At 32.0% G+C, this 2998-nt stretch overlaps 1 non-coding gene across 1 annotated transcript; it reads right to left on the reverse strand.

Moving 5' to 3' along the window:
- Positions 1–403: 403 nt before the first annotated feature.
- Positions 404–510, reverse strand: LOC131822324 (U6 spliceosomal RNA). The gene has a single exon (XR_009350201.1). It is a non-coding gene; the product is annotated as a U6 spliceosomal RNA (small nuclear RNA).
- Between the last annotated feature and the right edge of the window lie 2488 nt (positions 511–2998).

Consider the following 2998-nt stretch of genomic DNA (forward strand, 5'->3'; position numbering starts at 1 on the left):
CAGACCTGTACCCCTAGGGATAAAAGCACATTATATGTTTATAAAAAAATTTAAAAAATCCATTAAAAAAACACATATTGCAAGCCCAGAGCTAATCTCATATTCAATCAAAAAAGTTTGATAGTTTTCCCCTTAAAGATCAGAAACAAGACAAGTGTGTCCACTTTCACTACTCTCATTTGACATAGTACTGGATGTCCTAGCCAGAGAAGCAAGGAGCACAAAGAAATAAAAGACTCCAAAAAAAAGGAAGAAGCAAAATTTTCTTTTTTTGGATAACATGAACTTACATGTAAAAAAATCCTAAAAACTTCACAAAAAAATTTGAATAAACAAATTTAGTTAAGCTGCCAAATAGAAGATCAATATATAAAAGACAAGAATTTTTTTGTTTTGTTTTGTTTTTAATATGGATTGCTTCCCAGTTTTTCATGTCATCCTTGTTCAGTGATCACGCTAATCTTCTCTGCATCATTCCAATTTTAGTATATGTGCTGCCAAAGTAAGCACAAGACAGGAGCATTTTAACACTCTAATGATGAACTATCTGAAAAAATAAAGAAAACAATCTAATTTACAATAGCATCAAAAATAATAAAATCTTAGGAAAAGATTTAACTAAGAAGATGAAAGATCTGTACCCCATAAACTATGACAGTGATAAAGAAATTGAAGGAGATACAAATGGAAAGATAGCCCATATTTATGAACGGTAAGAATTAACATTGTTAAAATGTCCATACTACCGGAATCCATCTGTAAATTCAATTCCTATCAAAAATCCAAATTTAGGGGCACCTGGGTGGCTCAGTGGGTTGAGCCGCTGCCTTCGGCTCAGGTCATGATCCCAGGGTCCTGGGATCGAGCCCTGCATCAGGCTCTCTGCTCAGCAGGGAGCCTGCTTCCTCTTCTCTCTCTGCCTGCCTCTCTGCCTGCTTGTCATCTCTCTCTGTCAAATAAATAAATAAAAAATATTTTTTAAAAATCCAATATTATTTTTTTACAGTAGTAAGTAAAGAATCCTAAATATATAAGAGACCATAAAAGACAACAAATAATCAAAGCAGTTTTGAGAAAGAATGAAGAAGAGAAATTACACTTCTTGATTTGAAATTATATTACAAAGCCCCCATGCTCAAAACAATAAAGTATACTGGCATAAAAACAGACCAATAAAGAAGCAGAACAGAATTGAGAGTCCAGAAATAAATCCTTTCATACAGTCACATAATATTTGACAGGGGCCAACATATGTAATGGGTAAAGATAGTCTGTTCAATAAATGATATTTAAAACTGAAGAGTCACATAAAACAGTATGAAACTGGAGCCTTATATCACTCATAAATCTTAACTTGAAATAGATTAAAGACTTAAATGTGATGCATGAAACTAAATTTCCTAAAGGAAAACATAGGAAAAATTCTCCTTGACATTGGTCTTGCCAATAGTTTTTTGGATACCAGACCAAAAACACAAGCAAAAAACACAAAAATAAATAAATGATATTACATCAAACTAAAGTTTCTGCATTGCCAAAAAAAAAAAAAAAGAGAGAGAGAGACAGAGAATAAAAACACAATCCACAGAATGGAAGAAAATACTTACAAATCTTATATCTGAAAACAGGTTAATAACCAACAGATACAAATAAAAATATATATAATTTAAAAAATAGCAAAAGGATCTCAATAGACTTTTTTTCAAAAAAGTTATAAAAATGACCAACAGGAGCATTAAAAAGTGCTCAACGTAAAAACTCAGGGCAAAGTCATTATGTTGTTGTTGTTTACCTCTGGAAAACACAGCAAGATATTACTACCTATTAGAATATATACTACCAAAAAATTAAAACTAACAAATTTTGGTAAATATTGGGGAAAATGGGGAACTTATGCACTGTGATAGGGATATAAATTTGTGTGGAAAACAGTATGGAGTTTATTCATGTTATTAAAAGTAAAATTACCATATGATTCAGTAATCCCACTTCTAGGTATATATCTAAAGGAAACGAAGTCACTATTCGAAGACGTATCTGCACTCTTTTTTTTTTTTAAAGATTATATTTATTTATTTGACAGAGATCACAAGTAGGCAGAGAGGCAGGCAGATAGAGAGGAGGAAGCAGGCTCCCTGCTGAGCAGAGAGCCTGATGTGGGACTCGATCCCAGGACCCTGGGATCATGACCTGAGCCGAAGGCAGCGGCTTAACCCACTGAGCCACCCAGGCGCCCCCATATCTGCACTAGTATGTTCATTATAAAATTATTAACTCTAAGAAAGAGATGGAAATAACTTCAGTATCCATTAATGGATGAATGAATAAAATAAGAATGGTAAATATATACTATGGAATACTACTTAACCATGAAAAATTAAGAAATACTGCCATTTACAACAGCATGGATGGATCTTGAAGGTATTATACTAAGTGAAATATTTCAAAGATTATATATATATATATATATATATATATATTTAATTTATGTATTATGATATCCCTTACATACAGAATCTGAAGAAAAGGCAAACTAATGGAAACTTAGAGTTGAGTTGACAAGGGGTGAACCTGGAGTGGAGTAAGGTGGTCAAAGTGTACAAACTTGCAACTATAATATGAAAAAGTTCTGGGAATCTAATGTACAACATGATGATCATAGATAATAATATATACATACTTTTTTATTGTGCTTCCCTTTATTAAACTTTGTATATATCACATTCTTACAAGTTGAAAGTTTATAGGATTCTTGTATAAAATAGGTCTGCTGCCTCCATTTTTCTAACAACATTTGTTCATTTTGTGTCTCTCTGTCACATGTTGGTAATTCTTGCAATATTTCAAGTTTTTTCATTATTATTGTATTTGTTATGGTGACCTGTGATCAGTAATTATGACCCACTAACTACTCAGAACTAGTTTACTTAAGGTATATACATTGTTTTTCTTTAAAGACATAATGCTTTTGAACAGTACAGTATAGTGTTTATTTTTT

Source organism: Mustela lutreola, chromosome X (assembly GCF_030435805.1).
Source record: "Mustela lutreola isolate mMusLut2 chromosome X, mMusLut2.pri, whole genome shotgun sequence".
NCBI lineage: Eukaryota > Metazoa > Chordata > Mammalia > Carnivora > Mustelidae > Mustela > Mustela lutreola.